The sequence below is a fragment of the Pteropus vampyrus genome, unplaced genomic scaffold, assembly GCF_000151845.1.
Source record: "Pteropus vampyrus isolate Shadow unplaced genomic scaffold, Pvam_2.0 Scaffold6, whole genome shotgun sequence".
Taxonomy (NCBI): Eukaryota; Metazoa; Chordata; class Mammalia; order Chiroptera; family Pteropodidae; genus Pteropus; species Pteropus vampyrus.
The window spans coordinates 2,452,249-2,461,061 of NW_011888787.1; the positions used below are offsets into that span (position 1 = coordinate 2,452,249).

General features: G+C 40.1%; 1 long non-coding RNA gene across 1 annotated transcript in view; it reads left to right on the forward strand.

Annotated features, from left to right (window-relative positions):
• Window positions 1-7,947: 7,947 nt before the first annotated feature.
• The window catches only part of LOC111744729, a 6,722-nt gene continuing 5,856 nt past the window's right edge, over window positions 7,948-8,813 (forward strand). Inside the window, exon 1 of the long non-coding RNA XR_002782292.1 lies at window positions 7,948-8,396. This is a non-coding gene — a long non-coding RNA (uncharacterized LOC111744729). The remainder of the gene's footprint in view (window positions 8,397-8,813) is intronic.

The following is an 8,813-nucleotide window of genomic DNA, read 5'->3' on the forward strand; positions in this document are numbered from 1 at the left end:
GCACGTGCTAAACATCTTACATATGCTAAATCGTTGACTGTAAATCCCCCAGTTAAATTGATCTTATGACTTAGTGTTCTTGTCTTTTTTTTCTTTCCGTAGGAAAATGGGCCTTACTATACATCTTATCCCCCGTCACCAGATTTGTGACCTGCCACCTTCGAGTGCTGCTGGTTTCCAAGGACACCACTTTCTCCACGAATCACTACCTATGGAAGTGACATTCATTTTTGCTGTACAGATCCAGAGAGCCTTTTGTCCCTACCTCTCTGGTATTTTTTTACTGACTGTATATTTTCTGGCACATAAGCAATCTGAAAATGGTGGACCATTCTGAACTGCACACTTATTTTAAATTTGTATATTTGTATCAAATGAATATGTTCATTTTTAGAGGATTGTTAATAGAAATTGGGGAGCAACTTTTTGAGTATCTTCAGTTTCCCGAACGGACACTGGCTTCTTCATTCGACAAGCCACCGATACTGTTCACACCATCTCTCTAACATTGCACGCTTCCGTTGTGTACTTAAGTATTTCTCAAAACATATAGAAATATATGCTGGATGCATTATTTGCCTCATATCCTGGCATTACATTCTGCACAGATCATTTGGTTTGATAGAAGAGAATTGCCTGGGACCAAGGACTTGGAAACGTATCTGATTGAAAACACCAAAATCATTAGCAAAACGCAGGTCTTAGAATTTTACTGCACCGGTTAAGGCAAAGATTTGAGAACTAAAGTTCCTTGGAGCATACGATTCGTTAAGATGATTCTGGTCTCAACAGTGGGGGACAGCGAGAAGACCATGTCTTCAGCCTTGTCCCTGTCGACAGGGGTGGTTTGGTGGCCTTAGTCGAAGGACCTGCGCGCATTAGCCCCTGGTGTGGCGGGCAACCCCGGGACTCCGTCGCGAGCCTTCAGAGAGTGCGCTGTCTCCCAGAGTCATCGGAGGTTTGGTGTGGCCCTCGGGCCACTCCCTGTAGCAGAGTGTCTCGAGCTGCCTGCGTCAGTGTGGAGTGTGTGGCAGGGAACGAACTCCAGACCATGGTTGTCACTCTGCTCTCTGTGTGCCCCAGCCTGCTTATGAGTAAAAATCAGAATTCTGCTACCTGCCTCACAGAAGTGCCATGAGGATAGCATTTAGCAAGGGCTTTCGATATATCCGGATGAAAATGCTAGGGGCGTTTGTGTGCTGGGTGTCTTCCGTTAGTTTTTAAATGATGAAAAATATTCTTGAGGGAGTGCCTTAAGCCACTCCTCTTGTCCTTGGCACCTTTTGAGTGATTTTTCTTTTTTTGAGACAAGAGCTCTTAGTTCCAAATTCGAAGCCCGAAGGGCTCCTTCCGGTGTCCAGAATGTCTTCTGACCTCCCCCCGCCGCCCTGCACTCCCCATGCCCCCCAGTGCTACGCTTTAACAAGAGGCATCTGTTAGCCGTATTGAGCGTTTCTTTTTGAATTAAGGTCAAACCATTATCATTTCCATCTGGGTGTCTTCATAGTCCTTTTGATTCCTACACCCACCCCCATCTCCCTCACCCCATCACATAGGCTGGCATTTTGGAGGTGAAAAGGTAGACCCCCCTCTCTCCCTTCTGTTCTACGGAGCTCAGGCTTGGTGCTTCTGAGGTCCTGCTCCCCAGTGTTCAAATCAATTCTCAGTGGAGCTCACAGATAGAGAAGCCTCTCCCACCCTGTGTGGTTGTGTTAACTCAACTTCTGTTTTTCCATGTAAATGAGAAGGGGCTTTACATTTCTTCCATAAGGACGCTGATATTTGCATATAATGGACACAGATGCTTTCTCTGGGAAATCAAAACTACTTTTTCCTTTTCTATGCTTACGTGTTAAGGACTTCCCATTCTCTTTCCTCGATCGTCCAGTCCAGGTGGCCAGTCAAATGTCTGGTATTAAGCTTCTTCTCAAATAGTAATCCTTGAACCCTTTGAGCCGTAAAATCTGAAAAATTAGCCTCATCTTCTCCAGTCAATTGTTAGCTCATGTTTGAGCCATCTTTTCACTAGAAGCAGCTATAAAAACATGCCACCTTTTCTTTGTAAAAGCCGAGCTTGGCTACCTCAAGTTGACGTCTGGCCTGAATCATTTTCTTTCTAGATAATAGAGGCTGCAACCTACTTTGCCATTTGAAAGGAAGCGAATTTATACATACAATTTCTTTTAGTCAGTAACTTTAAAAGGATGTCCCTTTGCCGTAGGTACACCAGTCTATGAATGTTCAGTAACGCAAGCAGAATTCTACATGTACTGAGATTCTAGTTCAACTAGTTCAACTGACGTCATAGGGTATTAAAGGTAGTATAGGACTATACGTATCAACTGCACTTCAGAATTTAATGGAGAATGACGATAAAGGGCTGCTCTTCTCAGTGAAACTAAATTTGGTGTGGGACCAAGTTCACACTTCTGTTAGCGCTGTCCACAGTGTTACGTAATGAGGCTTGTTTCTTAGTGTACTACATCCCAGGAGGGGAACGTGGTGACCTTGATGTTTGTGATTAAGTAATGTTCAGTATGTGTCTGCCTGCGTTGAACGTTTGGGTAGCCTGGATAACACATGCCATGTTCAAGGACACGTTCGAGGATGAAAGCGTAGCTGGGTGCAGACAGCCTCAAGCATCTGATGTCGATTTGAAGCGCCACCAAGTTTTTAATTCGGTTAAACTTTGGTCATGGCCAGAGCTGGTTGAACCGAGGAAGAAACGACTTACAAAGTATTAAGTTGGTTCTTAATTCGTTCAAGGCATAATATGATTTTTAAAACAAGGATGTTTCTTGCTTCAGCACATGTTTGGATTCTTGATAGCAAAAATAACCTGTTGAAAAAAGCTCAGTCTTTATTAGACTCTTAAGGTTTAGAGACCAAAGTGGTTCATACTTTTAAGATTTTCTTTAATATATATTTTATTCCATTGGCTGGGGCTCTGTTATATATGTGTGTGTGTATACTCTTTTTTTTAAGGAATCCAAATATAGTAGTTTGAGAGTAATCAACAGGATTTTCAGAGTATTTTTGGTAGGAAAAAAATGGATGTAGATTTTTTCAATCAAATATCTTAAGTCTAAAAGGATTAAAATATCTGCTGTTTCTAGAGAGGGATGAGTATGCTCACGCTAGTAGGAAAAAATAGCCTATTTCTACCTGTTTTCTGTTTGTTTAGATATTGTTTAATGAATTCAAACTGTAGGTAATGGTTTAATCTTTTCTTTGCAAAAGTTAATAGGGAAGCAATAAAATATAGTTTCAGTATAAGCTAAAAACCACTTTTTGTATTTCCCTTGATATATTGTCTGTATATATATGTATATAGAGTTTAAATTGCTTAATATATGAACGGAAATTATTAGAATTTGAAGCACTGGAAAGAGAAGAATTTTATGGTTCTAGTAATAGTGGATTGATTGTATTAAGGATGAAAAGGACTACCGGAAGCGTATAAACCTCTAAAATTAAAGTTCGCAGCCAAGTGTCACCTTGTGGTTCTCTTGAGTTATGGTATCATAATTAGCTGTACTGGTACTAACAAAGCTCGTGGTATATGATTATCTTTTATTCATTCATTTATTTATTTATTTGAATTAGTTTCAAGTATACAGTGCATTGGTTAGACACCTGTATTGTTCATAAAACGATGCCCCAGTTGCTCCCTCCCTCCCTGGCCCTCCGCCATCACATTTATGCTCACTGCGTTCCCTCTGCCGTGCTCCCCATCCCTGTGCCCGACTATCTTCTCCTGATTTGCACTTCTGTAACCCTTCACCTCATTCTCCCAGTCCCCCAACTCCCCTCCCCTCTGTCCGTCACCAAATTGTCCACTATATTTGTGAGTCTGTTTTTGATTGGTTTGTCCTTTTTGTTCCTTAGATACCACATGTAAGTGAAATTATATGGTATTTATCTTTCTCTGTCTGACTTATTTCACTCAGCATAATAACCTCTAGGTCCATCCATGTCATTACAAATGGTAGGATTTCATTTTTTTAATGGCCGAGTAATATTCCATTGTGTATATGAACCATAATTTCTTTATCCAGTCGTCTGTTGATGAGCATTTAAGTTGCTTCCATATCTTGGCTATTGCAAATTGTGCTGCCATGAATATTGCAAATTGGCATATGATTGACTCTTGGTTCGCGATCGCCTGAGACCATGAGGCTCATGGTGGGTTCTACCTGTATCCAGGTCACGTCACAAACCCAGAGTGTAAAGACCGCCTAGTGGCCTGACCACACACGCATACACACACGGTCATCTGCTTTGCTTTACGTCCTCTGAATGTGATTTCTGTGGCCCACCTGTGGAGAAAATAGAGCATAGTTCAACCTTTGATTCTACCAAAATAGCCCTTTAATAGATGATATCAAGATCACTTTAGATATTAGTGGCTTTCTTGAATGTTAGTTGCTAACTTTGTTTTCTGTGCTTCCAATAACAGTATCTTTGAATCTTTTTAAGTACAGCATGCCTTAAATGTATAGAGCCACTGATTGCAAGAAGAAAAGCATAGATATTCTCTAGGTTAATTACACTAACAAAATTATAACTGCTGAATTGGACTTAATATTTTTGTTTAACAGTTATAACATACTTTTTACATACACAATTATACTTTTTTTTATAATGTCTGTAGTGTAAGCACAGTCACCATAAATTGAACCAGCACTTTGTCGGATCAGATCACGTGGACCAAAATACTTAAATAAGAGTTTAATAGACATAGATTTTAATTGTGATGGGGCAAAGGAAGAACCAAAAAAAAAAAAAAAAAGTTTTAATTGACATGATCTTAAGATATGTTTATTCAAAATTTGGAAAGCTTTTATGAATGTTTTATATTTAAAAATATGTTAGTCTTTCTGAATTGAAAGACCCATTTTAAAGAGCATCCCACTCCACAGAAACAGCCTGTGGTCACGTTTATATTGAATCCCAGAGGAGGATTTTTTTTTTTTTTTTGGCCATTTATGCCTGGCATTTCTCTTAACACCAAAGTTAACCTACAGAGTGCAAAACGCAGTGAATTTTACTGTCAGCCTTCTCTATGGAGATCTAGACTAGGGCTCCTCAAACTTTAATGTGCATGTATTGTGTCAGCTGGGAATGTGTTAAAATGCGGATTCGGATACAGTAGGTCTTGGGTAGAACCTGGGATTTCAGTTTCTAACAAACTCTTAGATGAAATCAGTGCTCCTGGGCCCAAGACCACACTTAGAGTACAAGAGTCCGGACTGTATTTAGCCTTCTTGTTTTTCATTCCAGGGAAAGGAGACAGATCCAGGGAAAGGAGCACTCACACTCATTCTCTCATTTAACCCTACACATGCCGTGATGTAGGTGGTGATGGAGAGAGGTCGGGTGACCCGCCGAAGCCCACACTCGAGCAGCACAGCATAGAGCGATGCTTCTCCAACTCAATGCACATCCCCGTTTAATGAGGAAGAATTCTCTTAGCGCCTTAGCTTTTGTTTATTATAATGTCATCTAAGTATATACAAACATAAAGCTACGTATAAATGCCTTATGCTAATCTTGCACAAGTATAAAAGCAAAAGAAGTTTACAGATCAGACACAAGCAAAACTATAAAACTAATAAAATTTAAAAACGTTAAATAAATATAATGGATGGTGATGTTTTGCCAAAACAAAACTGTCACTTGCGGTGGGACTCTGGTACTGAGTGCTAGAGTGTGAGTTCACATGCACGTACTTCCATGTGCTGCGGTGGTGACTCAGCTCTGCCACTGTGTTCTCTGCTCAGACTGTTACTTGCATTCGCTCAGCACATGGTGATGTTATTCGGTCTTCATCTACCTTGACTACATCGCTTCCCCATTAAGTCAGCCTCTGTTCTCCATCCGCCGTCCACAAGGAAAGCTGAACCTAGCTCTTACTTTCAAGTGCATACAAATGCAGATGTGGGCACCAAAGTGTTCTGGTAATATTTGCTTTTAAGGCAGTTATTTGGCTAATTTAGAACATGGATATTATTTTTAAAAACTTTTATTAACATGAAAAATGTCTAACTTTCATAATAAATTCAAGGATTCCCCCTTCCCCCAACACTCTCCATCTGTCCATCTCTCCCTCTTTCCCTCCCACTTACCCTCCCTCCCTCCCCCAACAGAAAAATTTAATGGTGGTCAGTAGCAACGATGCTTTGGCTTCTGACGTACCTGAGTTGGGCATGTTTCTCTACCTTTTCTGAACCTCAGTGTTTTCATATATTATACAGGAATAATAATACTCATTGAATAAGAGAAATAAATACAATAGCGTTTCTAAAGCACATACAGGATGTGTACATAAATGGTAGTTATCATTGCCATGATTAGAAATAATAACTAACATTTGAGGACTTAGTGTGCCCCTGCGACTTTGCTAAGCTCTCTATATCATAGGTTGAGTTGTAGAAGCAGGATTCAGATCCAAATCTGACTCTGAAACTCAAGCACTTATGAAAAATAATTTAGTACAAAACACCAGTCAGCGTTGCTTACAAGTTTCTAATCTTAAAATATTCTCTCAAAAGTCATTTTTATAAAATTAATGTTTCTCTGGAGGAGAAATGGGTAAGTTTCCTTCTAATTATTGTGTGATGTGCTAATAAACCGACACAAAATAAGTACAAATTTTGTTTAAAGGTTGTCAGGCCAGGTTGTGGTCCAGTAGAGGAATATTAGGGCCATTAGACGCATTGTACACTATCTTGCACATTCATGATCTGTAACTAAAGATAACATGAGATTCTCCCTGAATCTCGATATAGCTTTTTTGCAGAAAAAGGATTTTCCCCCTGCTAGTATTATCTTAATATTCCTTCATAATTTTGAGAAATAGTACGCAAACATCTTAATCGTCACCTGTGAAACATTTGAAAAAATTGCTTTAACTGTTCTTTAAAATAGTTTTTAGTAAGTCTTCTGTCTTTTCCTAGTTTTCTAAAATAAATTCTGGAGTTTCTGAAAAGTGAACAACATACTTGCAGGCTGGGTTTTTGATTGTTTTGCTTTTTTCTCTGGGTGAGGGGAGAAAATACCGGGAGAGAGTTGTAAGAGGATTTTAGTTACTTTTTTTAACAAAGGTAGTAAAAATTCAGAATTTTTCTACTTACTATATCACATTTGCACAAATTACAGTAGTAGAGGCATATGAAGTGAATCTGACCCTGAATTTTGTTGAAGTCTTTAAAAATATTTCCCTCTATGCCATTTTATACAGAAGCATGATAATAGTCTACGTGGTGGAAATTGATTCTTTTTCCAATCCAGCCTCTTTTCCCATCTGCAAAGTCTTGAAGTTCAGTGGATGCACGCCTTCCCGTGCGTGTGGGTCATCAAGACAGAAGACGTGTTTTCTCTGTTCCTTCAAAGCCTCATCCCAGATAAGGCCCAGTTCTGCCTGATTTTCTCCATGTCAGCAGTCTGCAAGGCATATTTGATTTGGGTTATGAGCCTTACTTCATTCAGTTCAAGTTATTTTCCTCTTTCTCTTACTGTATACAAATAAGACTGGTTTATTATAACTTTTCCTTTACTATTGGAGTGGAACGACCTCGGGTCTTTTGCTTCTTTAAAATCCAAATTTTTCCTTTACATATGGTACATAAAGCATTTGACTGTTTATTTCATTGTGTCATTTACTTCAGATGTGTCTGACATTTTCATTTGAAATGCTTATTATAAATTATATAGATTTTTTTAACATTGCAGGCGAGCGATGGTATCTGTGCATTATATTTCTGATCGTAAAGTAGGTATTAAAATTTATTATAAAAGGCGGCCTTGGTTCTCAAACCATTGAGAACCACGGAACCCTCTCATTTTAGAGAGTAAGAAATGGAGGCCCAGGCAGGTTGGACTCTGACCACGTGGATTCGGGCGAGCTTCAGGGCGACCTTGCCATGGATAGGTGGAGCCCTTGCTTTCGCGCTGTTTACACAGCTGCTTGACTGACATTCCATCTTCCGTCCTCTAAGAAAGGGTTTTTTTTAAATCGATGATCATTTACTTTTTATTTAAGTTGCACTCGCTCAGCCGAGTTCCAGGGAGGACCAGAGGTTGGGAATTAGCAGCAGAGGTTGTCAGTCATCATTTGGGGACAGTGAAAATATTAGGGGTGTGAGGTAAATGCTAATTTAAAGGTTTGAGATTTTCTTTTATACTCAACTATTCTAATTCAGTTTCCCACCTCTTAAATAAAAATTTCTCCTTCCAGAAAAGTTGAACGAGATGGCAGCATCGAAAACCACCTCTTCGAAAACTAAATAACACTGAGAATATGCTGATCTGAATACGATGAACTCACCCCACCTGCCGTCCGCACAGACTTTGGTGGTGCCACCCGATCAAGTGCCAAAAGTGTGCCAAGATAGGTAGGTGCCACAATGGAATTGTGCAGGTTCTTGCAGGAGAAGCTCACTTCTTAACCATGAGCCCATTTCTCTGACATTTACTTTTGTAGCACAGAAATTCTCTCCTTGCCTTGTTCCTGTCAGAGAAGGGACACTGGCACACTGGCACAGCTTTGCCTGGAACAGAATCCCATGGCAGAGTTTGGGACATGCCCGTAAGCTGAAGCCACTGGTATCCAGAGCCTCTCTCCCCAAATGGGCATTTACTCTCAAGCAGGCAGCATAGAGGCCATCGAGATGCCCTTTACTTGTGAGATCTTACTACATCGCGTCAAGTCTGGCCCCGGCTATGTTTTACCAAGGTCCCCAGAGGCATTGCTGTAATCCTGGCTCTGGCACTTAGAAGTGGGATGCCAGCTCGATCGCTTAATCTTTCTG